Source organism: Mobula hypostoma, chromosome 2 (assembly GCF_963921235.1).
Source record: "Mobula hypostoma chromosome 2, sMobHyp1.1, whole genome shotgun sequence".
In the NCBI taxonomy this organism is placed as follows: Eukaryota; Metazoa; Chordata; class Chondrichthyes; order Myliobatiformes; family Myliobatidae; genus Mobula; species Mobula hypostoma.
The window spans coordinates 122,037,156-122,064,431 of record NC_086098.1 but is presented as its reverse complement, the minus strand read 5'-3'; the positions used below and the strand labels follow the sequence as shown (position 1 = coordinate 122,064,431).

At 41.8% G+C, this 27,276-nt stretch overlaps 1 protein-coding gene across 10 annotated transcripts in view; it reads right to left on the bottom strand.

The window, feature by feature from the left end:
* The window catches only part of disp1 (dispatched homolog 1 (Drosophila)), a 414,117-nt gene that overhangs the window by 107,738 nt on the left and 279,103 nt on the right, over nucleotides 1-27,276 (bottom strand). For 2 of the 10 annotated variants that reach the window (XM_063040570.1, XM_063040575.1), the window contains exon 1: nucleotides 24,176-24,260. The exons of 6 other annotated variants lie outside the window; for them this stretch is intronic. The gene's annotated coding sequence lies outside the window, so the exon portion shown is untranslated. Of the gene's footprint in view, nucleotides 1-593; nucleotides 665-24,175; nucleotides 24,261-27,276 lie in introns of those variants that run through there. 2 more of the 10 variants (XM_063040572.1, XM_063040576.1) reach the window with 1 other exon arrangement.

Genomic DNA, 27,276 nt, shown 5'->3' with positions numbered 1-27,276 from the left:
TCTTTCCCTAGGAAACCTTTGGAGCCAATAAATTTTTCTCATCTTATTAAGTAATGCTGTTTATTCCTTATCAATAGATCTGCAGAAATATTTTTACAGAAATTACTGGGGATGAAAAAGGTTTTTCCAGGTGACCTGTCAAAATACCCTCCTGAAGAATCCAATATAGCAGCCTTTTCAATCTACAGAACTGAATGGTTCTTCTTCCTTTCATTGCTAATTGCAAAACAGCATGGATCACAAGAGACTACAGAGCATTGTAGACTAACCCAGTTCCATCACAGGCACAATCCTCCCTATCACTGAGGACATCTTCAAGAGGCAACGCCCCTTCTTCATCTGTGACATATCTCTTCTCATTACTACAGTCAGGGAGATGGTTCAGGAACCTGAAGACTCACCCCCAGCAATTCAGGAACAGCTTCTTCCCCTTTGCCATCAGATTTCTGAACGGCCCAGGAACTCAAGACACTAACTCATTATTCTTTTTTTATACATAATTTATGGTAATTTTATGTCTTTGCACTGTTGTGCTGCTGCAAAACAACACATGTAAAACAACAATGAAAATAAATCTGATTCTGAATACTAACAGCACAAAGCACATAATGGCCATAGAATCCATACTATATACAAAAGCAGTCCAGCTGGTTACAGAAATTCACTCTCTCCCCAAAGCCCTGTAAATGTAGATTGTGCCCTGCTTCCTGCTGAATGCTACAACTGGTAATTGGTTTACTATTGTCACATGTACCAAAGTACAGTGAAAAACTTTGTTTTGCATGCCATCCGGACAGCTCATTGCACTGAGGTAGTACAAGGAACAACAGTAACAGAATGCAGAACAAAGTGTTAAAATTACAGAGTTAAGGGCAAGGCACGCAGGCAGTAGGGTAGAGAGCTATTATGAGGTGGACTGTGAGGTCAAGAGTTCATTTTCTAAAACTAGGGGACCATTCAAAAGCCTTATAAAAATGGGATAGAAGCCTGGTGGTATGTGCTTCTGCCCGACGGGAGGAGGGTGGTTACAAAGAAAGCGGGCAGGGTCTTTGAATCTGTCCTCAATTCTGCCTGTGCTCCAGTCACTATGCACTCATTGCATTTCATTTTGATCCTTTTGGCCAATCACCTTTATTTTATAAACCCTGATTCTTGACTCCCTGCCAAAGACAAGAGGGTATTTCATCTACCCTGCTAAAGACTTCGTGATTTTATGCAGCCTCTTAATAACCATCTATTCCAAAGAGAACTATAGTTTCTTCAGTCTATCCTGCCCCATCCCCACCACTCCACAATCCCACCTCTTATCCTGTTTTATACAGTTGGTCAGGATCACAGTAACATGAATTTGCTCCGAGAGATGTAAGGTATTAGGCTAAGCGGTGTAACTGCCATACCTGACTCTGCATACTATTAATGCTTTTCCTTTTACAACCTCAATGCACTTTTGTAATGAAGTTATCTGTCTGGACAGTGTGCAAAGCAAGTTTTTTATTGCACCTCGGTACACGTGACAATAATAAACCAGTTTACTCATTTATTCAAGGGATTCCAAAATGTAAACTACTCAGCCTTTGCTGTAATTAAATTTTATTACTTTAATGTTTGAGTCAGTATTCTTAACACCTCACTAATTATGTAGAAATGTAGCACATCTGAAAAGATCCGAGATCATCACAAGCAGTCTCTTCTGTGTTTTGAAGAAGCCTTTACTGGCCAATAGATAAACAATCAGCTTTCAGAGAAATGATCAAAGGACAACTGGCACCAGCCTGCGGGTTGAACTTAAGATGCACACAAGCTAAGCAAAGCAGTAAGAGGCATGAGGTGGCCTGTATCCCAGTTATACTGCACATATCAAAGGGCAGGAGCACTGGGAATGAGAGATTTAGCTTTCTTTTTGTTAGTTTAATACTGGATGAAGAAGGCTAGCAGCTGCCAGGTGTTAACGAACACACGAAGTTCAGGCACGAGCGCTTTAGATGCTGCTTTTGATTGGGCAGACCAGAGAACTTTGGCTTAACATCTGAAAGAAATGAGATTGTATCCCATTTCCACCTCTTTGAAAATTGTAATAAGGCTTAGTGAACTATTCATTTCAAATTCTATAGAATCTGCAGAGATAAAGCTGAGACAAGTAACTACTCAGATCTACTGTGTAATTCCAACATTTTTGGTTTTATCGTTAAGCTTCCAGCTGCAAGTGTTTCTGATTTTATTAATCAGATCTGACATATTCCTTTGCTGACACCTGAGTACAGCAGCTTCAAAGGTTACTCACTCACATTATGGGTTTACTCACTCAGATTCCCATTATGGGAATTATCCATAGGCCTCCAAATAGTCAAGATGTAGGACTGAGATTGCAAAGGGAGCTTGAAAGGGCATGTAATAAGGGCAATGTCACAATTGTAATGGGGAACTTCGGTATGCAAGAGGATTAGGAAAATCACAAGAGAGGGAATTTAAATTGAGTGTTGCGTAATAATCCAAATTTTATTAGTCAGTTTAACGTAAAGGAACCCTAAGGAGGCAGTGATCAGGATTGACTGAACTCATACTGAAATTTGAGAGGGAGGAGCACAAGTCACATGTATCAGTATCTACTACTACTACTGAGTCGACTCAGGCCAAGGGTGTCGGGCATAGGTATCAGTATCACAATGGAATAAAGGGAATTACAGAGACATGAGGAAGGAGCTTACCCTGGTGGATTGGAGGGGGATATTGGTGGGGATGAAGGCAGCACAGAGATGGCTGAAGTTTCTGGGAATAGTTCACAAGGCGCAGGTTAGATATATCCCACAGAAAAAGTAGTTCTCAAATGGCAGGGGTAGGCAACTGTGGCTGACAAGGAAAGTTAAGGACTGCATAAAAACCAAGGAAAGGGCATATAAGGTAGCAAAAGTGAGCGGGAAGTTAGATGATTGGGAAGCTTTTAAAATCCAACAAAAGGCAACTTAAAAAGCTATAAGAAGGGAAAAAATGAAATATGAGGGCAAACTAGCCGATAACATAAAGCAGGAAACTAAGACTTTTTTCAATTATATAAAAGAATAAAAGGGAGGTGAGAGTAGATACTGGACCACTGAAGAATGAAGCTTAATAAGTACTTCACTTCCATCTTTACTGTGGAAGACACTAGTTGAATGCCAGAAGTCCGTGAGTGTCAGGGAGCATGAGTGAGTGCCATTGCTATTGCATAGGAAAAGTGCTACGTAAACTGAAAAGTCTTAAGGTGGATAAGTCACCTGGACCAGATGGACAACATCCCAGAGTTCTGAAAGAAGTTGCTGAAGAGATAGCAGATGCCTTGGTTATGATCTTTCAAGAATCACTTGATTCTGGCATGGTCCTGGAGGACTGGAAAACCGGAAAACCGCAAATGTCACTCTGCTCTTTAGGAAGGGAAGAAAACAAAAGAGAGGAAATTATAGGCCAGTTAGCCTAACCTCAGTGGCTGGGAAAGGATTAGAATCCATTATTGAGGACGAGGTTTCGAGGTACTTGGAGACGAATAATAAAATGTCAATGTCGCCATGGTTTCTGTAAAGGGAAATCTTGCCTGGCAAATCTGTTAGAGTTCTTTGAGGAAGTAACAAGCAGGGTGGAAAAAGGAGAGGTAGTGAATGTCATTTACTTAGATTTTCAGAAGGCATTTGATAAGGTGTCACACATGAGGCTGCTTAACAAGATAAAATCCTATGGTGTTACAGAAAAGAAACTGGCATGGATAGAGGAATAGCTGTCAGGCAAAAGGTAGTGAGTGAGAATAAATGGGGCCTTTTCTAGTTGGCTGCCAGTGACTAGTGGTGTTCCTCAGGGGTCAGTATTGGGACTGCTACTTTTCACATTGTTTGTCAGTGATTTAGATAGTGAAATTGATGGCTTTGTGGCAAAGTTTACAGATGATAAGAAGATAGGTGGAGGGGTAGGTAGTGCTGAGGAAGTAATGAGATTGCTGAAGGACTTAGACAAATTGGAAGAATAGGCAAAAATGTGGCAGATGAAATATAGCGTAGGGAAATATATGACAATGTATTTTGGTAAAAGGAACAATAGTGCAGACTATTATCTAAATGGAGAGAAAATTCAAACAGAGGTGCAGGGGGACTTGGGACTCCTTGTGCAAGACTTCCAGAAGGTTGATTTACAGGTTGAGTCTGTGGTAAAGAAGGCAAATGCAATGTAGGCATTTATTTAAAGGGGAATAGAACATAAAAACAAGGAGATAATGCTGAGTCTTTATAAGACACTAGTCAGGCTGCACTTGGAGTTTTGTCAGTAGTTTTGGGCCCCTTATCTCAGAAAGGATGTGTTGTCATTGGAGAGAGTCTAGAGGAGGTTCACAGGATGACTTCAGGAATAACATACGAGGAGAGTTTGGCAGCTTTGGGCCTGTACTCACTGGAATTTAGAAGAATGTGTGGGGATCTCATTGAAACCAACCAAAAGTTGAAAGGACTAGATAAGGTGGATGTGGAGAGGATGTTTCTTCTGGTGGGGATATCCAGAACTAGAGGGCACAGCCTCAAAATTGAGGGGTGACCTTTTTAGAACAGAAGTAAGGAGGGATTTTTTTTAGCCAAAGAGTGACGAATCTGTGGAATGCTCTGCCACAGACTGTTGTGGAGGCCAAATCTGTGCATATATTTAAAGTGGAAGTTAATAGATTCCTGATTGGTCGGGGCATCAAGGGATATGGTGAGAGGGCAGGTGTATGAGTTTGAATGAGATCAGGGACCAGCCATGATGAAATGGTGGAGTGGACTCGATGGGCTGAATGGCCTAATTCTGCTCCAATGTCTCATGGTAATGCGGCCTGTCAGAATTATCTCCACGGTATATCTGTAGAAATTTCAAGTGTTTTAGGTGATAAACCAAATCTCCTAAACTAATGAAATATAGCTTCTGTCTTACCTTTTTTATAGCTGCATTGATATGTTGGGATCGAGTTTGATCCTCAAGAGATATTGACACCCAAGAACATGAAATTGCTTAATCTCTCCACTTCTGATCCCTCTATGAGGATTGGTTCAAGTTCTCTCATCTTACCCTTCCTGAAGTCTATAATCAGCTCTTTGGTCTTACTGATGCTGACTGCAAGGTTATTGCTGTGACAACACTCAACTAGCTGGTAATAAGCTGAATACGAATTGATTTTCTTATTCTTGTGATATAGCACCTGTTAGCTACATCCAGGCAGGTTGTTCCATATGACTATATTTTGTGAAATTTTCAGTTTGTTACAAAATATAGTGATCATGTTGTTACTGATACTGTATTTTATGCAAAGGAAATATTTTAATCAGCATTATTAAAGAAATATATGCCAGTTCTTATTGTGCAAACCTGCATATTTCAAGAATCACTTGATTCTGTCATGGTCCTGGAGGACTGGAAAATCGCAAATGTCACTCCGCTCTTTAAGAAGGGAAGAAGACAAAAGAGAGGAAATTATAGGCCAGTTAGCCTAACCTCAGTGGTTGGGAAAGGATTAGAATCCATTATTGAGGACGAGATTTCAAGGTACTTGGAGACGAATAACAAAATAAGTCAATGTCAGCACGGTTTCCGTAAAGGGAAATCTTGCCTGACATATCTGTTAGGAGTTCTTCAAGAAATAACAAGCAGGGTGGACAAAGGAGAGACAATGGATGTCATTCACTTAGATTTTCAGAAGGCATTTGATATGGTGCCTCAATGAGGCTGCTTAACAAGGTGTTACAGGAAAGATACTGGCATGGATAGAGGCATGGCTGCCAGGCCAGAGGCAGCCAGTGGGAATAAAAGGGGCCTTTTCTGGTTTGCTGCCAGTGACTATTGGTGTTCCTCAAGGGTCAATATTGTTTGTCAATGATTTAGATAATGGAACTGATGGCAAAGTTTGCAGATGATATGAAGATAGGTGGAGGGGTAGGTGGTACTGAAGAAGCAATGCAATTGCAACTGGACTTAGACAAATTGGAAGAATGGGGAAAAAGGGGCAGAAGGAATGCAGTGCTGGAAGACACAAGACAATGCATTTTGGTAAGAGGAACAATAGTGCAGATTATTATCTAAATGGGGAGAAAATTCAAACATCAGAGGTGCAAAGGGACTTAGGAGTCCTTGTGCAAGACTCCCAGAAGGTTAATTCACAGCTTGAGTCTGTGGTAAAGAAGGTAAATGCAATGTTGGCACTTATTTCAAGGTGAATAGAACATAAAAACAAGGAGATAATGCTGAAGCTTTATAAGACACTAGTCAGGCCACACTTGGAGTATTGTCAACAGTATGGGCCCCTTATCTCAGAAAGGTGTATTGTCGTTGGAGAGACTCCAGAGGAAGTTCACGAGGATTCCAAGAATGAAGGGGTTAACATATGATGAGCGTTTGGCAGCTTTGGGCCTGTACTCACTAGAATTTAGAAGAATGCACGGGGATTTCATTGAAACCTACCGAATGTTGAAAGGGCTAGATGAGGTGGATGTGGAGAGGATGTTTCCTCTGGTGGGAGTATCCAGAACTAGAGGGCACAGCCTCAAAATTGAAGGGCAACCCTTTTGAACAGAAGTAAGGAGTGGTGAATCAGTGAAATGCTCTGCCACAGACTACAGTGGAGGCCAAGTCCGAAGGTATATTCAAAGCCCAAGTTGATAGTTTCCTGACTAGTCAGGGCATCAAGGGATATGGTGAGAGGGCAGGTGTATGGAGTTGAATGGGATCTGGGATCAGCCATGATGAAATAGCAGAACAGGCTCAATGGGCTGAATGACCCAATTCTACTCCTATGTCTTATGGTCTTATCATTATTATTATTATTGGTTGTTCAGATGAATGGAACTTGGGAGGGTGAACAACAGAAGTAGGATTCACTGGCAAAAGGAAAGCCTCTATTTATACACTACCTCTCACAGCATCACAAAGTGCAGTTACTGTTGCACTGTGAAAAACACAGCAGATAATTTACATACAAGGTCCCATAAGTATCAATGTCATTATGGCCAAAAATTATGTATTTAGGATATTGATTGAGTTCTAAAGATTGGCCAGAATTACCTTGACCTTATTAGTAATAGAGTTAGACAGCACAGAAACAAGCCCTTCAGCCCAACTGGTCCATGCTAATCAAGATGAGCCATCTAAGCTAGTTCCATTTGCCAGCGTTTGAGCCATAAATTTCTAAACATTTCCAATCCAAGTACATATCCAACAGTCTTTTAAAAGTTGTTATTGTACCTGCTTGAATCACTCCTTCCGGCAGCTCATTCCACATTGATACTACCCTTTGTGTAAAAGAAAAGGCTGTCCTTCAAGTTTCTATTAAATGTTTCCACTCACCTTAAATCAATGTCCTCTAGTTCTTGATTCCCCAACTCTAGGAAAAAGACAGAATGCATCCGTCCTATCTGTGCCCCTCATAATTTTATATACCATTATAAGACTATCTCAGTCTGCTAGGCTCCCAGCCTGTCCAACCTCTCCCTATAACAGTCCCTTGAGTTCTGGCAGCATGTTCGTAAATAATTTCTGCACTCTGTTAAGCTTAATAACAGCTTTCCTCAAGGGCGACCAAAACTGAAGAAACTACTAAGGCTTTACCTGTCATGGTTCTGCTTGGTTGTTCCCTTTTAAAGCTCCTTTCTCCCTGATTATGCCCTAATTTTAGCCATTAGATTTCCAATTGCTGCTAGTTTACTTAATTACAGTACACCTGGTTTGCATCAAAGACTGTGAAATAAGTACAATGGCCTCACTGCATAGGTTGCCAGTTTGTTGGTCTATTCTTGTGTTATACTTCGTTCTCTCATCTGCTTAGAACCGTTAGTTCTAAGTTTAGTTCCAAGTTTTGCTCTAGTTTCAAGATAGTCCCTGTAGATCCCGTCTCCTTGTCAAGATTCCTCTGGCTTGCTGTTCTACGTTCACCTCTATGCCAGCATCCCCAACTCAGTTGACGTGCCGGTGTCCTGCACTTGGGTTCTCCTCAGTCACCCCGTGCAACATTACCAGCTGTACAACCACACCATGACCTTCCAACTTTCATATTCAATAACCTGACTTAGAAGACTAGTGCACCAAAATTTTAAATAATGCAATGAGAACTTTTAAACAATTCCATGACAACTTCACATCTACCTTGGTTTAAAATTTCACTTTGAAGGCCAGTGCTCACTCCTTCAGCTACCCACTATTACTGACAATCTGGATTTTGTATTCAAGGCTCTGGAGAAGGGTTTGAACCCATAACTCATTCAGCTGCATTTAAAAGTTGTATATTGATCATGTATTTTTATTTCCATTACCCATTCCTTTGTTATTTAGAATGGATGTATGAATTTATTGCATGTGTTACGTACCCCGTAACTGGGTTGCCAAACCAGCAGAAATGGATCACTCAGTTGGAGTCTGGATTACTAGAACTAAGAAAGTTTTATTAAAGAAACAAGCAGAACAGTAATCGAAAGGATAATAAATGCAACAGTTCAGCAATGACAAACACACACGTGCACAGAATTAAGATAACAGCATCAATCAAGCTCGATCGTTGTCTAGGGGTAAATGACCAATTTCAAAGTGACACAGAGTTCAGTCCAATTTAGTTCAGTTCGCAGTTATCGTTGCCATGGCGATGGACAACATGGGGGGGGGGAGAGAGAGAGAGAGAGAGAACGAGAACGACTGATCATTCAGAATGGCTTCCACTCACAGACCGGCGATATTGCTCACAAGCAGCTTTCGGGCGAGTCCTTTGTGATGTCACCTGAGGTCACCGACTGTGACCCCTCCTCCAGATGCGGTCGATCCTCTGCAGTGAACCCGGCACCCAAGCGAGGGTGGACACACACCGGGTTCCCGCTGATCGTACCTTTCCACCCTGTGCGTTTAAGGCTGATCCCCCGATCAGCCGTCCAAGAGCTTCCCACCGACTTGTGAGAGGCGCACCGCTTCCAGGGTCTCATTACCTCGGGTGTCGTGTGTGTCCTGCCTTAGCGAACCTGTCCCTTTTTATCCCCCTGCTGGGGTATCACCTGTCCATCACTTCAAACAGTTCAGGGTTCAAAGGGGGAGCTGCTCTAGACAGCTCTCTCTCCCGTCCCTTCATTACACATCTCCAGATGCTGCTTTATTGTGTGGTGCCTTATCTCTCCTTCCCCTGAGGACAGGTGGCAGACCAACTGCTGATGCCACTGTTGCTAGCCCAGGCCAGCAAACATCTTAATTTATGTGTATTCTCGTCACACATGTAAGTACAGCTGCTTTTGGTGGTGGTGGGGGTAACACACTTCTTTTAGATTCTACTCTTTGCTCAGGGAGTTTGTCTCTCCTGAGATTTTTGTACCAAGATAAATGCTGGCTCACAGAACTTCCTGCAATCGTTCAGTGCATTAAGTGCATCCTCCATAATAGATGATGTTTTACAGACCAAGAGTGTTGTATTTAACTAGCTTTTGTTGTAGCTGAAAGCCAGGGCTTGGAAGGACCCCAGACAACCAGAATTCTCATTGCACTAACAATTCTCCAGCTGGACAATGGGATCAGATTTTGTTTCACTGCCTCTCACTAAGCAGCTGAGTAATTTATTAAAGTTTGTCATCAGGACCTGGCTGAGAAAAAGCCAGAGTGACTACCCTATCAGCCACATCAAATTTGGATCTACCTTAACAAGCAAAACCCCTATAAAAGGTGATTAAAGGTAAAGAGTATGGAATTGAAATGGCCATCCTTGTCATTTGAAATGCTCATCATGCAATTCTATCTCTTGGCATTTCCTCTCTCCGCCTTTAAACACTATCCAATTAATCAGCAAGCCACCTCTCCTTAATAACTTCCATGCCTTGTGTACAAGAACATGCAACACGTTGTATATCAGTGATGCAGCTGGTAGTGCCGATGCCTCACAGTGCCAGGGACTTGGGTTAAATCATGACCTTGGGTGCTGTCTGTGTAGAGTTTGGACATTCTCCCCAGAGGTTTCGTACCACATCACAGATATGTAGATTGGTGGGTTAATTGGCTCCTGTAAAGTGTCATAGTGTGTAGAATATAGGGGGAGTTGATGAGAACGTGAGTAGGATAAAAATTGAGACTAATTTAGGATTTGTACAAATGGGTGAATGATGGTCAGCACAGACACAGTGGGCTGAAGTGCCTGTTTCTCTGCTGTATGATTCTTGACTCAAATTGCCTAGCTATATGTTTTAGAAGGAAATCTCAATTAAACTGGGTAAAAGTTCTCAGCTAAATTATTAAAGTGCAAATATTTTTCTTAACACTCTGTGAAAATGAGTATTAGAACCCAAGTTATGAGAATAGATCTCATACTCCAAAGGGGAGACACTAGGCTAATTCCTGGGATGAAAGGATAACCCTGTTGAGAGAGAGTGAACAGTTTAGGTCTGTGTTCTTTGGAGTTTATAAGACTGAGGGTTGATTATTATTGTCACAAAGCCAGCTTTTGTTTGCATGCCATCCAGACAGATCATTTCATACAGAAGTACATCTAGGTAGTAAAAAGGGAAAACAGAATGCAATATATTGTGTTACTGTTACAGAGAAAGTGCAGTGCAAGAAGACGGTAAGGGTGCAGGGGCCACAATGAGGTAGATTGGGAGATCAATAATTCATTTTTCAATATGTAAAAACTGTTCAATAGGAGCTGTACTTACATTTAATGGTACACGTTTTCAAGTTTCTGTATCTTTTGCACAATGGGAAGAGGAAGAAGAGAGAATTACCAAAGTGGGAGGGGTCTTTGATTATGTTAGCCGCTTTTCTGTGGTCTCCATTGAGATCTTGGCTCAAACTTAGTTGTTTTTTAAGTTCATAGTGATGGTTTTGGAACAGAGGGAGAAGTTAGGAGTCAGGTTAGGATTTAAGGACAGTGATGTGAGGGAGTTAGAGATTAGAGGGACAAAGATGTTGAGGAGTTAGAGGTCAGGCCTCTGCTCCATATTCAATGGCTAGCATGTGAATAGGTAACAAAAGGTATTCAAAGGCCAGACACCTAGATGTAGGATGAAGGACATCTGGAGTCTAGACTTTGTGCTCAAAAGGCCAGTGAAGTGGACGGGTGACAAAGGACATCTGTGATTGTTGGGCTGCTCCAGGTCAGTGGGGTCCAGGATCTGATGTTCATGCAAGCAGAAGACATAAGGGCCGGAGAATTGGCACACCCAGGGTTTGTACCTGAGTTCAAAGTCCTGTCATCTGCTAGTCTGGGGCTCGATACCAAAGATCAAAGCCCGAAGGTTGATCACTATTCCAGAGGTTGAAGCCCAATGGCCAAAGCCTGGGGACTGGAGACCCAGAAGCCTGTCCTGGAGTTGGAGGACTGGCTAAGTATGTTTATTTGCTTGTTGTATTGCGTTTTATTGGATTTTGTATCATTGTGTGAGCATTGTGGGTATGCTAAGTTGGCGCTGGAATGTGTGGCAACGCTTGCAGGCTACCCCAGCACATCCTTGTGTGTTTTGGTTGTTAATGCAAATGATGAACTTCACTGGATGTTTTGACATACATGGGAATAATAAATCTGGATCACCAGAAGTATATTTTCCCAAAAATAAAAAGGAAATAAAGCCTTAACACACTGCACAGTATTTTAAATATGCACAGGCATTATTAAGTTTGAGTTTATGGTTCTTAGCTATATGTATGGAAACTCATATCCTTTGACAAATTAACAGTTCAGTGTACTAGTCTAACTTTCGACATGCCCTCTTATTCACTGCAATACAGTATTTGAATTATTTATAAGGCTTCCACGGCTTGAGCTACACATTGAAACATCTATTAGTTACCATTTGTTAAATGCATCAAAAATAATTACAGACCAACTAAAAAATCAAATTAGAGCAATTCTAAAGAGATATCAGACACCAAGAAAAGAATCAAATGTACGTGTATATCTAACACTTGTGCAGAACTCTTAATTCCTCCCTGAGGAATTGGCAGAGGGAAAAGCGGTTGTACATTTGTACTCAATTTGTCTTCTGACCAACATGGTAAAGTTGGTTGGCAAGACTTGCTATTAATGATAAAATATCATACAGAAAATGTTTAAAATAATTAATGGGTCATGCTGCATCTTCTGGACAAGAAATAGAGCTAATGCTTCTGATTGATGCTCCCTAGACGTTAATCCTGTTTCTCTTCCCATGGACACAGTCTAACCTGCTGAGTATTTCTGTTTTGGTTTATATCCAGTAACTCTAAGATGATCATGCTAGGCAGGCTTCTCGAACTTCTTCAGTCTATATCAAAGTAAATTCACTATTTTTAAGTAGAATTTTCAATAATTTTGAGATCAGGGTTAGTCCAACTGAATAACCTTTTTCTTTCCTTCCTTCCTTCCAGCTACCTGCATAGTGGCACAATTGTTCTGCTGAATAACGGTTGGTCTCTTGTTGTCCATTTCCTCCCTCAGTCCATGGCACTTGGGCAGGCTGCTATCTTCAAAGTGAGGCTTTGAAGCTTGGAGATCAGTTCCTGGATTGTAGGCAGCACTAGCAGGGCCCACTTCTGACTGACTAAGAAGATGGTGTTGAGCTACTTTATGAACTGCTCCAGTCCGTCTAATGAAGTTTTCTACAGCTCTTTAAGGTAGGCTGTCGAAGGCTGAAATGTTAGAGCAATGAGACAAGAAAATTAGATTTCCAAGTCAAAATGGTGTGCAGATCAGAGAGGATTAGTAGAGGGGTATAGGGTCAAGGAGTTCATAGTTATGCTCCAGAAGCCTTGTATCTTATCTAACTGGTGGTGGTTGCAGGTTTGGAGGAAACTGCCAAAGAAGCCTTGATGAATTGCTGCTGGTGCATATTTGTAATGCCTGGATTTAAACACTATAGCCACTGGGAACTGTAAACGTTTGGCTGATGGATGGGTCAGCAATCATTTCAGCTGCTTTGTCCTGGATGATGTTTGAGTTTGAGTACTGTTGGAATTGCACTTTTCCATGCAAGTAGAGAGCATCCCCTAACGCTCCTGACTAGTGCTCAGTAGAACTCAAAGGTTTAGAGAACCAAGGTTAGGTGCTTGCTCTGGAATATGCATCCATGGCTAAATATTTGGTAATTGCACTAAACTAAGAGTAGGCTACACTGCAGTGAAGGTAGCATTGAATATCAAAGAGAAGTGATTAGACTCTTGTGTTGGATATAGCAAGGGGCAAGTATTATTTGACACTTGACAGCTTCTGAATTAACATTGTAAAGCCATCTCACATATGGGTCTGGAATTCAACATGTAAGGAGATGCAAGTGTTGGAATTGAGTAATCTTTCATTCCAAGTAGTTTCTGAATCCAAGAGAAAAAGCTTGGAGAACCAATGACCACATCACTGATAATGACAAGAAATGGCAATGAAAACAGAAGATTTAAATAGATTGAAGGAAGTTCGCAATAGGAAAGATTACTTATTGTATGTCAGTACAAAGAAACTGCTCCTTTATACTATTCTCAGAAAGCAGTTTTATCTCAAGGGTAGTGTTTAAGCTAGTGCACGGGCAGTCTTTACTGTATCCATGAGAAGATTGAGCTCTTAAAATGAATTCTGAAACTCACTTGAGCATGTCTGAGGAAGTGTGTGAAGAAGACACCTACAACTACTGCTACTAAGCTCCAGATAAGGGTCTTAGCCCGAAAAATCAACAGTCATTTCCCTTCCCAGATGCTCCATGACCTGCTAAGTCCTCCAGTACCTTGTTTGTTGCTATCGATTCCAACATTTGCAGTCTCATGTGTTTCTGTGCTTTTACTAAGTGCTGAATCAAATTCTCTGCTGAACTTAATAAGGATCAAATACAAGGCTGGTTATCTAATCAATGATTCTTCCTTTATCTCCAGCATTCATCCACACTCATTCTTTCTGTCAGTGCTCCAGAATAGATGCTCCACACAGCTTTCTCTTCCCATGCATTACAATGTCAGTCCACCATTTGTGCTAATAATAAACAGTACAAGGTGACATGACTTGAACTTCTTGTTTAAAAATATGTTGACTATAGCATCCCACTGTCATTTAGTCTAACCTCAACAATGGACTTAGCCACCAATGACCAGTAAATAGATTTCTTAACATTTCAAAAATAGACTTTAGTTATCATAAAAAAACATTAAACTATTCTTCAATGATTAGAACTAGCATCTCCAATCACCAAGTGTTTGTTTTTTAATTTCCTCACTGCTGAACATCCAGAAATACACTAGCATCCACTTACCATTGATGTCCATTTTCAACTGACCTACAACTTTCTACACTACACTTCTACTTGAACCATTTTAAATAAGATGAAGGCCTTTGACCTTGTGAGCAGAGACGGCCTGTTCAAAATCCTCACCAGGATTGGTTGTCCCCCGAGGCTCCTCACGATACGTCAGTCATTCCACACAGATATGAAGGGTGTCGTTCAGTTTGACGGCTCTTCTTCGGAGGCCTTCAACATCTGCAGCAGTGTGAAGCAGGGCTGTGTGCTTGCCCCCACCCTGTTCAGCATCTCCTTCGCAGTCATGCTGAAGCACGCCTTTGGAACATCAACTGACGGTGTCTACCTCCGCACCAGATCAGACGGGAGGCTGTTCAGTCTGTTGCGGCTGAGGGTGAAAGCCAAGGTTCGTGAAGTACTCATCAGGGACATGGGTGTTTGCGGATGATGCGGCACTGGCAACACACTCTGAAGAGCAACTGCAATGCCTCATGGACAGCTTCTCTAGAGCCTGCCAGGACTTCAGCTTGACCATCAGCCTGAAGAAGACCAATGTGTTGGGCCAAGGCGTTGAGCACCCCCCTGCAATTACCATCAACAACTACGAGCTGGAGGTAGTTCACGAGTTTACTTACCTTGGCTCCACCATCATGGATAGTCTCTCCCTAGACCCCGAGATCAACAGACGGATCAGACGAGCAGCTTCAACGTTCGCCAGGCTGACAAAGAGAGTCTGGGAGAACAGAAGGCTGACGATGCACACCAAGGTTGCAGTCTACAGTACCTGCGTCCTCAGCACACTGCTTTACGGCAGCGAGACCTGGAGCCTCTACTCCAGACAAGAACGACGTCTCAACGCCTTCCACCTTCGCAGCCTGAGACGCATCCTGGACATCAAGTGGACTGACAGAGTCACCAACAATGAGGTCCTGGCCCATGCCCAGAAACCCAGCCTCTTCACCCTGCTCCAACAACGCTGTCTCCGCTGGCTGGGCCATGTATACCGCATGTCAGATGGGAGGATCCCGAAAGATCTGCTGTATGGGGAACTGGCTTCCAGCAAGAGAGCACCAAGGCAGCCCCATTTCGTTTCAAAGATGTCTGCAAGAGAGACATGAAGTCACTGAACATGAATGTCGAGAGATGGGAGGATATTGCAAGAGATCGCTCTCACTGGAGGTTGGAACTACGCAGAGGTCTAAAAAGTGAAGAGAATCTGAGGCTTGCTGCTGAAGAAAAGCGCACTTGCCGAAAAAAAAAACAACAGCACCAAGACAATACTGGAGGACAGCGCCTTCAAGTGCAGTCGCTGCATCCGAAACTCACTCCCGTGTGGGCCTCTACAGCCACAACAGACGCTGCTCTACCAACACAGACTGGAGCAAGATTTTCCAGGCGCAAATCCATGGTCTCGCAAGACTAACAGATACCACCACAGTTATTGTACTTAATACCACAAAACCCAAATCAGTAATCAATCATTGTCATTGTATTGCTAATCATGGAGGCTCCAATGTACAAGATTTGAGAGGATGTAGGGGTTTGTAGACTCACTAGCTCCATCATGGGCACAACCTTCCCCATCATCAAGGAATGTTCCCAGGCAGAGCCTCAAGAAGGTGGCATCCATCAATAAGGATGCTCAGCATCTAGGACATGCCCCTTTATGTTACCACCAGCAGGAAGGAGGTACAGGAGGTACAGCTTCCTCCCTCCTCCCTCCTCCATGAGATCTCTGAATGGTTCATGAACCCATAAATACCACCCCATTACTCCATTTTTGTAGTATTTGTTTTTGTAATTTATTGTAATTTTATGCACTTGCACTGTATTGCTGCTGCAAAACAATGAAACTTATAGGTAAGTAATAATGAATCTGATCTTCCAGAACCTTAGTATTTTAATCTTTAGCTGTTTTGTTCTTAAGACTGACTTGCTGTTGTTAATTTCTATTATCTTTGGACTTACTCATGTCATGTTATTTTCCTCCATGTTAGAGAAACAAGGAGATGGAGGTGGGATATGGATTATCCTAATCTAGACAAATGGTGCAACAGGCTTGAGGAAGTGAAACAGCCTGCTCCTATTCCTAAAACTTCCTATACAATCAGACCAACTCTAGAAAAACATTTTTCTCCAGCATGTTTCATATTTTGTGTCAGATTTCAGACACTCTGGTCTTTTTATTTACCGTGGTGCAGTACATATCTGCCTCAAACCATAATCACCAGAGTTCACACTCACAACAGAGAGGAGACACTAGAGTCCCATTAACCTTTACTCCAGGGCCAGAATCCCAACGAGTGACCTCCTCAAAGGCCAGCCTTAGGAACGCTTGTGTGATGTGTTGTAGGGTTTCAGAGACGTTGATTTTCTGCTGAGATTTCCCATAACACTTACATTTACCCACTAATTTTAATCATTAAAAAATAGACACTTGCTTAGGAAATGCTGAGCATTTCTTCATCAGGAAAAAATAAAGCTGTTGGATCCTTTGTTCCAATTAAACTCTGTATTTTAATAATATCAAAACTTATTTTGGAATTGCCAGCATGTTTATCTCTCTACATCACTATTCCCCTCTAAGCTGTGCTAGTGCACAGCCGTGTAGTAACTGAAATACTCCCATGCACAGAGCATTTGTTGCCGCACAGCTAAAATTTCTTCTATATAATGTGCTACGCAGTTTGCAGGCCATGTAAAAATTCCTGCTCAAAGCAATGACTGGTCTGTGCAGCTGTAAGAAAATTAGAGGGAACATAGCTTCTACATTAAAAAGAATCATAATATGCATTTGCATATAAAAAAACTTTAAAATACATAAACAAGGAAAGTTATATCAGCTTTTTCTAAAAACATACCACAATTTCCATTACTTAACATCATCACATTAAGTTGTAAATTTAAAGTAAATATCCATGGGGTTTTAAGCATGTTGTCTACTACATTTGAACAAAGGGAATATGGCTATTACTAACATTCCTGCTGACTACAAACGGAGCATCAGACACAAGACTGCCAAGGAGCATTGATGAGACGGGTAAGCACAAAACTGTCCATTCACTCTATTAGAAATGGAACTTGCAGTAATGACATAGGCTGCACTGAAGACCAATCCCAATGTTGTGGCTGAAATACTGCACCAGGAAGAAGACACAAAAGCCTAAAAGCAGATACCATCAGGTTCAAAGACAGCTTGTATCCTGCTGTTATCAGAATACTAAGTTGTCTCTAGTACGATAAGATGGAACCTTGACCTCACAATCTACCTTGTCATGACCTTGCATCTTGCTGTCTGTCTGCACTGATCCTGTAGATCTAATACTATACTCTGCATCCTGTTATTGTTTTCCCCTCTGTACCACCTAGGTGTACTGATGTTATGAAATGATCTGTAAAGGTGGTATGCAAAGCAAAATTTTTCACTGTGCCTCAATAAATGTGACAGTAATAAACCAATTATCAATTACCAATTAAATAATTCCTATCTCACTTTATGCAATCATACCTCCAATGTTAATGCTAATTTTGTTTCTCAATGCAAAAGGGAAACAGAAGTCAGGATAGTGAGAGCACTTAGAATGATTCTTTCACCATACCCTCATTGCATGTTCTGGTTCCAATCAATTCCCAGCAAGGATCTCCCCACCTAGGAGCAGCTTTGGTTGAGCGTGACCTGTGAAATGTTTGATGTTGCAATGTTCGCCAAGCTTGGCAATTGGCTTGCAAATGTTTCATCACCAGTTGAGGTGACGTCATCAGTGCACAGCTGATGGTGTTTCTATCTGGGTGTGAACCCAGAGAGAAACATCAACAACTGTGTACTGAGGTTGTCACCTTGACCAATGATGAAATGTCTGCAAGCTCAGTGAACATTGCAACATCAAATGCCTCAACCCGAGCTACAAATATTCAATTCCATCCTAAACCTGTTAACTTTATTGTTAATCCTACTTGGATCTGCTAAAACTTCTATATCCTTCAATATCCTGACCCTGCTGTTTCTTGAGACCAGATAGGAAGGGAACATGGAACATTACAGTTTAGTACTAGGCCCTTTGGCCCATGACGTCTGTGCTGACCGTGATGCCAAATAAAGCTAATCCCATCTACCTGCACATGAGCCATATCTTTCCATTCTTTCATGTTCACGTGCTTGCCTAAATGCCTCTTATATGTCACTGATGTGTCTACTCCTCCACCTAGCTGTTGGAAGAAAAAAGCAAGCTCACATCTTTAATCTGAGTTTAGCTGGAAATTGGATTATTACTTGTGTTTGTGGATTTGAGAGGAAGAGAGGAAAAAGCAGCACTAGTTATTATTCTTAATCTTTATTCAGCAGCTCACACAGAAGATGTGAATCTGATGCTTCTGCCTAAACTAGGGTCAGGTTCAGTTGTCATGATTCCCACTAATAATTAATTCCTTTCTGACATAAAACTGTAGGTCCAGTTCATTCACCAGACTTCCCTGGTAGGTGCTTGTTAAAGTGTTGCCATTAGCTTGCTGTTGGTGCAATGAAAATTTTATGCAGTTAAATCTCATGGCACAAGCATGCTTGAGCATAATCTACTATTCTACAGAATTGCTTCTGCTTGAAGCTCAGTCATAAAAGGGCAATCAGCAAAATTAAATGAAGATATTCTACAGCAGTATACTATAAACATGGACATAAACATCTCTTTATATTACTGGACATGGAGATGAGATCAGCCCTTTCACAAGCCAATACAACCCTCCTACCTTGATCCCTAGTCGCAAATTTCTGAAACAAAGGCACACTCTGGAATTGGAGTTGAGCAAATGCCTACAGAAGTTAGTCTGCAAGGGATTAGCATGAAAATAATTAATGCAGTGAAATATCCTCATAGGTATTTGAAGTTGGAGAACAGAATGAGAGCCTGGATTTGCTGAGGTCTCTGCAGCTATGTGATCAGAGGTAGAAGCCCAATCACATTTACACAATTCTTTATTCTGAACTCAGTCTAAATTGTTTCTTTACAATTCTGTGGGTTCCATCTATCTGCCACTACCCTTTCTATGACTCCCTTAGAATTGTTGGCAGTATGGATATAAAGCTATCCAAGAGGAAGAAAAGAAATAAACAACCTTTGTTAGTGCAATAAGAATACCAAATATTATGTATTAGTGATTTTTAAACTTAAACTTTTTAAAGATTGGAGATGACAAAATCTCAAAATTAAAGCTACCTCCAATAACAAATTTCAGGACAGTGGTAAAATGGATAAAATTTAGATAAGTATACAGTCATCTGTTCTGGGAGTAAGCACGAGGAAGTCACCATGTTGCATTTTCATAGGGATTGTAGGAATTGAAAGACTCAGTAAGCACGAGTTCTGGAAAGTTATAATATAAGATGAGCAGGCTGTTTAAAAAGCAGAGAACGAAAAAAAAGGAAGATATGCTGATATCCATAAATCACTTCAGCCACTCATTTGGTTCAAAGGGTCAAAGGGTCATTTATTATCAAAGTGTACAACTCTGAAATTCTTATTCTCCAGGTAGCCATGAAACCAAGAAAGAAAAGAACGGCACCATGATCATCAATCCCCAAATTCCCCCTCCCTGTGCAAAAAAAAACAAACAAAACGGAACAGGCACGTTGATCCACAAGTCCCCCTCCTATGCACAAAAAGATGCGAAAGAACAGGTGAAAAACACAGAATACAAAAATCTGTAAGACTGGAAAAAATTCTATAGTCCAAGTCCATGTCCAAAATGCAGAAAACCTGGGTAGTATTCTCTGGGCAGAGCAGCAGGGTCTCTCCTCTCCAGTAGCGGACCGATTAAAAGGCAGGCAGCTGGCACTCACCTTCTGCTTTGCCTCTATGTTTCAATCTCCCTTGTCGCTTTAATCGGCAAGATGGAGTCATCAAACATCAGCTTGCAACCTGCTCGCCATGAGATTTGCTCCTGCTGCTGCTGCCTCTGTCTCCTGGAATCCTGTCAGAGACTGCAGAGTGCTGGAACACCCAAACCATCTCCAAACAGCAAATCACAGGCACCAACAGTTCCAGAATCACATCCAAGATGAAAAACAAACATAAAAGACATAAAAAGTGAAATATAGGGTTTCATGATCTATCCAGAAGGTGTTGTATGCAGTCGCCATCTTGGTCGGAAGCTCCTTCTTAATGTTTAGATACCAACATTAGGAGGGACGGTAAGGTTTAAGAGAAATGGAGAGGACTTTTTTCACCAGAAGAGAGACTGCAGATGCTGGAAATCTGGAGCAGCACACAAAATGCAGGAGGAATTCAGCGGTTCAGGCAACATCTATGGAGGAGATGGACAGTTGACGTTTCAGATCAAGACCTCCTAAGGTACAGCTTTGAAATGCCGACTGTCTGTTTACCAGAATGGCATCAGGAATTTGGAACAATTATGTGAAAAGATTGGAGAAATCAAGGTTGTTTTCCGAAGAAAGGTACTCAACATCAGAAAATAACAAACCATCCCCATAACGAGACAGCATAGTTTTACAAGGAGAGTAATTTTGGATTTTTCTAAAAAACTAATGACCCGAGAACCCCATGCTTGATAGGAAGGAGGAATTAGCTTCAGCAGTAATGTTTAAAATAGAATTTACCCAGTATTCTAAAGGCAAAATAGGGCTGAGGGGGAAAGAATGGCGAAGTGGACGAACTGGAGAACTGTACCAGAACTGGGCATAGGCACATGGATTCTGTACCTTCTCCACAATGATAGCAATGCCTCTTGAAAATGTCCGTGACAGTGGGAGGGGTTGTGCCGATGAAGGAGCTGGTTGGGTCTGCACCCTCTGGAGCCACTTGTAATCTTGTGCATTGGATGCTACGTACTGGACTGTGATGCAATCAATTGCAGTGCTAGACAGCATACACCTATAGAAATTTGCAAGTTTTTGGAGACATAGCAGATCTCCTCAAACTCCTAATGAAGTAGAGTCACTGGCATGCCTTCATTGTGACTGCATTAACAAGATAGGCTTTGATAAATCCTCTGACATGTTGGCATCTTGGAACTTGAAGTTGCTCACCCTTCATGAAGACAGGCACGTGTTCTCCTGACTTCCTCTTTCTGAAGTCCACAATCAGTACCTTGGTTTTGCTGATGTTGAGTGTGAGGTTGTTGTTGGGACACCATTCAGCCAAACAATCTACCGCACTCGTGTAAGCCTCCTATTCACAGTCTGAGATTCCACCAACAACAGTGGTGTCATTGGTGAACTTATAGGTGGAGTCTGAGCTGTGTCTAGCCACACAGTCATGTGTATAGAGAAAACAGAGCAGTGGGCTAAGCTCATGCTCTTGAGGTGTGCCTGAGCTGATTATCAATGAGGAGAAGTTGTTTTTACTGATCCACAGTGATTGTGGTCTTCCAATAACAAAGTTGAATGTCCAGTTGTAATTTCTTTATAAAATACACTTTACTAATAATTAAAAATATTTACAAGAATAAACAGTGCAGTCTTTTCACGCTTACATTCATAGACAATGTAATTAGGGTTAAATGACATTTTTTAAAACCAATTGCACCATTGTTACTCATGTGGGTCCCTTTAGTGGTACGCGACTACAATAATCAAAGGGTTTCCCTCACCCGCCCGTGTCTCCTGCCCAGTAGTGGAAGTACCTTATACTGTGACCCTTCCCTACCAAGCCCTTGCAGTGGCTGCACCATGCTTCAACATGCACTCCTACAGCGTGGAGCGTGCCAGTCGTCAGCATTTTGCTATGGACTTCTTGATGCACTGGGCGACGAGCAGCTCTAATTGATTAACAGTAGCCTGCAACGGCTGTCTACACGCTTCAAAGCTGAGTGGAGGGCCAATGAGATTGTGTCTGCTGTTGACCTGTGGTGGAGGAAGGCAAACTGCAGAGAGTACAAGTCTTCGCTTAGGCAAGAGTTAATTCTAACCATAACCAACCTCTTGAAGCACTTTACCTTGGTAGATGTGTGTGCTACTGGGCAATGGACATGGCAGCTTGTCTCAGCTACCATCAGGCAGGAGGGACAGAAGCCTGAAGTCCCATGCCACCAGGGTCAAGAACAGCTCCTTCCCTTCAACCATTTGGTTCCCGAACCAACCAACACAACCTGAGTCACTATAGTTTGGCAACACTTTGATCACTTTGCACAATTGACTTTCTTTTTATTCTAATCGTGTCTTCCTTTCTTGTAAAAACAGTGTATAATTTTATGCTTTTCTAGTAAATGGCACTTATATGATGCTATATGCCTGTGACGCCACTGCAGATTTTTCCATTGCACCTCTGCATTAGGCAAGAATTCGACTTTGAAATTACATACTTTTGCATTTCAAACACTCTGGGCTTATTTCTAATTTTTGTTTCAATTAGATAACAACTCAGCAATTTTTTTCAGCAAATTGAAACCACAGCACAAGATATGTAAAGAGAACGGAAAGAGGCAAAGTAAGGAATACGTTCGGGTGAAATCAAATCTGTGTTTTAGCTTGAAAGGAAAATACTGGACAGCATGGGGGAGGGAGGTAGGAAGTGTGCAGCAAGAGGTCAAGCAAGGATATGGGATTGTGGGGGATGGTAGGGAGGACCAGTAGCCAAGAGAAGTGAGGTGGTGCGGAAGGGCACAGGAGTGTTGTGGTGAGGTGAGATTGGTGGGAAAAGCGAGACTTGGGCAAGGGCAATGCGAGTGTTGAGGTGAAAGAGAGTGGGGAAGGACTGCAGAACTTTTCACACCCATTTGACTCAGGAATTTCCACCACTTTCTGCAGGGATTCTGCAGCTGATTACAGCCACCTGGTGGGTTTCACCTAGGGACGTCCATCCAAGATCCAAGTTATTTTAAGATTCTCACTCTTCTTGCCTTGACTTTTTTCTTGAGTCTTATTTCAACATGTTTTCATTTCAATTAGATGAGTATTCTGTGAGATTTGTGGCCACTGCTGCTGTAAAATGTACATCACACTGCTTCATGAAGTACAGACTCTCAGAAAATGCTTGGAGTGTAAGATACACACACACACACACACGGGAAGTGTAGAAAGTGTACACGGATACACAGACTGAGATGGGGGGGGAGAGGAATGCAGAGCGAGAAGCAGATGAGAGAAAGAATATCCTTAGGAAAAGCAAGAGCAGGAGAGGTTGATACCCTAAGAGGGAGACATTGAGTTGAAAGAGTTGGTGAAGCAAAAGACAAATGCAATAACAGTAAGGAAGGACAAGGCAAAATCGAGGAAAGAGTGCTCAGGTCAAACATAGAGAGACCAAGAAAACACTGGATTCTTTCAAACAGGCTGTAGCCCCCGCAGCTGACCTCCAAGATTCTCTGCTGCGATCCCGGAACTTAATGGACCCACTCTTACCTGGATAAATTACTCTGAGATATGTTCAAGCAGTAAGGTTTCTTAGGTTATTAAGATCAGTAATGAAATAAACCATTACACCAGAACATACATTTAACAAAGTGGCAAAACCCAGAGAAATACAACCTCTCTTCTGTTAAGTAAATGAGCAATGTCACTTTATTAGACAAGGCTTTCTGAAGTGTACGACTTACAGCAAGTTCTGTCAACCTTAAAAAAAAGGTATTAACTCAGCAGTAGATTTGCCTTGGAATAAAGAGAGAACCAAATTCACAACATTTACAATATCTTTCAGTTCACTGTACACAGTCAATGATCTAATACATCAGAAACTGCAAACCATAACACCAGACAACAGAGGCACAGGCTTTACTTCAGCGAGTCATCTAACAACTAAAAAAATGACTGCAGAATATTACTAACAAATGCCTCTTCAAAAACTAAACTCTTTTACAGCTTTTTACTGCCAAGCCTACAGGGCAAGAAATACGATCTACAGCACTGAAATTACTCTCCACACGGCTTGCTGCTGCTACTGATAGCTAGTGTGCACAGTGCATTGTTTATCAAAAGCAAACACTAACAGCAGTTCGTTCCAACTTTCTGTGCGCCACATATGGTGAGCTCTATGACTTACTTTCCTTTCTTTCTCAAAGCAAATTCAGCAAATTAGCCGTCTCGCTCCCAGCTCTTCTGAAGGTACAGGCAGCACTGTACAGTACACAGGAAGATAAAAGAGAACTCTAATTACACAGCAACAAAAAATACAGGGGCTGACCTGGCAACACAAGGGAGTTGAAGTCTGAATGACAAGCATGTGCTGATCGCTTTGGGGTTGGACAGGTTATACACAGGGCTGTAACTTCCAGAGCAAGGCAACTCCTCATGTAAATGACAGCTGAGTTCATCTGCAACTCGGTTGCAAATGTTGAGATGAATGTGAACAGCTGGCTGAATAAAGGGCCATGCGGCTGGTGCAAAGTTAACAGCCATAAGTGGGAAAGGGAAAGAGGAGAGGGGAAAAGGGACCCAGAAAAGGCGGAAGGGGTGTATGAGGGAGAAAAGAGAGAAAAAAAGGTAGTAGAGAGAGGTGGAAGAGCATAAAGTGTTGAAAGGAAAGAGTAGATTGCAAGATAGAGAGTGGTAGTTTGTGTTTTCCTTTCACAAAATACTTCAGCAGTCTGCTAGTTGTTCTATTTTCCACACCACGGCCTCTCTGGATGCTGATTATTAACAAGTTAGAGGCAGCTTTCTATATAGGGTCATGCCCACAACAAACTATAAGCTTCCATAACACAGTCAATGTCAATTTTCACTCTATCATTGTAAGATTACCTGACATCAGGCAGACGATGCAAAGGCCTGAAAGTACATTCCATCAGGCTCAAGGCTTCCATCCTGCTGCAGTAAAACTACTGAACGGACCTTTTGTACAACAAACTGGACTCTTAATCTCACAGTCTACCTCATCGGCTTTGCATCTTATTGTCTGCCTGCACTGTTCTTTTCTGTAACTTTAATGCTTTATTCTGTATCCTGTTATTGCTTTTCCCATGAAATGATCTGTATGGATGGTATGCAAAACAAAATTGTTCACTGTATTAGAATAAACAGCTTGTCAATACATCTCACTCCAATTATGAAACCTAGAACAACGACCATACTACAAAAAAAAAATTTCCCTCTAAAACGTTTTGATGTCTGAAACAGGGAAGTTGCAATGGAAATGCACGTCTCTCCTTCATTATTGTGGATAATGGAGGAATTATTTATCCCAAAGTTGTCTGGACTCAAATCAAGTTCAAGAAGTGAAACATCATATATGCACCTTTCCTCATTTAAAACCACAATTAGCATGGTTACATACAAAATTAATTATTCAAAAATTTCCAAAAATGGTACTGATTCAGCAACCAAATCCTACTTTTCTTTACGCAAGAGTCAAAGGGCTGACTGTCTGCATGTGAATGGCTTAAAGACCCAGCAACTAGTTTTCAGGTTAAAGTAAATTTGAGGGAGATCTTATTTTCAGTAGATTGCTAAATGTAAGTGGTTTCTAGCAAAACATGTCAGTATGGAGAATCCTTTTTTGCTAGAAGCCATTTACCAATATATCTCACTCCAATTTACGAGACCTACGACAATGACCACACTACGAACACATTCTTTAGGTCTAAGATAGTTTGGTATCTGAGACAGGGAAGTTGTCCCTTAACCCCTGTCTGTAAATTCTTTCCTTTTCAAAAGACTCAACCATATATTCTAAGCTTGACCATTTAGTAAGCTGGGTGATCTTAGTCTAGGTAGATAACCTCATAAAAATAACCTCAGTATATCCTGACTGAGATACAAGGGTATGAAAATAGCAAGCAATGATTCCTGCCTTAAAATCACATTCTAGTATAGTCCCGACAAAGGGTCTCAGCCCGAAACATCGACTGTACCTCTTCCTGTAGATGCTGCCTGGCCTGCTGCGTTCACCAGCAATTTTTATGTGTGTTGCTTGAAATTCCAACATCTGCAGATTTCCTCGTGTTCTAGTATTCACTGTCCAGGTTTTACATACAACATATCCACTGGATGAAAATGCAAGCCTAGTTCCTATAAAACTCTGTTATTCAGACACTATCACCTTGAATATTGTTACCTCCTATAACGTTAAATCAAGCAACATAGGTGACAACAGGGCTTCACTTCCAGATGAGTTCAATGGCTTCTATGCTCACTTTGACCATCAAAACATGACGGAACCATCACCAACTCCCACAGACCCCGATAATCCTGTGATTTCAGTCTCTGAGGCCGACGTATGAGCAGCCTGCAGGAGGGTGAACCCACAAAAAGCATCTGGTCCAGACGAGGTACCTGGCCAAGTATTAAAGACCAGTTCCAAAGAATAACATGGCAACCTGCCTCAATGACGATCTTCCAGTAGCACTTACAGCCACAGGGATGAAGTGTTTTGAGAGACTGGGGATAAAACATATCAACTCCTATCTGAGAAGCCAATTTCTCTACTGGAGAAACAGGTCCATAGCAGATGCCACCTCATTGGCTCTTCACTCAACCCTAGAACATCTGGACAGCAAAGATGCATACACCAGGATGCACCTTATTGACTATAGTTCTGCATTCAATACCATCCTCACCTCAAAACTCATCAATAAGCTCCAAGACCTTAGCTTCGATACCTCCTTGTGCAATTGGATCTTCAATTTCCTCACTTGCAGACCTCAGTTAGTTTGGACTGGCAACAACGTCTTGTCCACAATCTCCATCAGCACAGGTGCACCACAAGGTTGAGTGCATAAACCCCTGCTCCACTCGCTTTAAAATTATGATTGTGTGGCAAAGTACAGCTCCAATGCCATATTCAAGCTTGCTGATGACATCACTGTCACAGGCCAAATCAAAGGTGATGATGAATCAGTGTATAGGAAGGTGAAGGAACATCTGGCTGAGTGGTGCCATAACAACAACCTCAATGTCAGCAAGATCAAGGAGCTGATTATAGACTTCAGGAGAAGGAAACCTGAGGTCCAAGAGCCAGCCCTCATCGGAGGATCAGAGGTAGAAAGGGTCAGCAACTTTAAATTCCTTGGTGTTATCTTTTCAGAGGACGTGTCCTGTGCCCAGCACAAGAGTACAAATATGAGGAAAACACGGCAGTGCCTCTACTTCCCAAGGAGTTTGTGAAGATTCGGCATTGGCATAAAACTCTGACAAACTTTTATAGAT